Source organism: Penaeus monodon, chromosome 21 (genome assembly GCF_015228065.2).
Source record: "Penaeus monodon isolate SGIC_2016 chromosome 21, NSTDA_Pmon_1, whole genome shotgun sequence".
Taxonomy (NCBI): domain Eukaryota; kingdom Metazoa; phylum Arthropoda; class Malacostraca; order Decapoda; family Penaeidae; genus Penaeus; species Penaeus monodon.
Window position 1 is genome coordinate 21,884,878 of NC_051406.1, and position 298 is coordinate 21,885,175.

Sequence of the window (298 nt, forward strand, 5' to 3'; positions counted from 1 at the left end):
AAGGGAAAATGAGAGCGACGAAGCCAAGGTGATAAAAGAGAAAGCAGAAGGACGGGCCTGTAAACAACCATCAAAATATACTTGTCAAACCGACCGTGTCAAAATCTACGACAGAGGAGGGGGGGGGGGGCGAACCTTCATCCATGGGAATGTTTATGCAGGGAGCGGAGAGCAACTTCATTTCTCGCAGTAAGAAGGAAAAATATTAAGCGTGCCCCCCCCCCCCAACGTCGGCACTGCTAAATCTACCCGACCCGAGACCGTTTCTTTCGCCACCGCCGGTCCGTGGGTGGTCTCG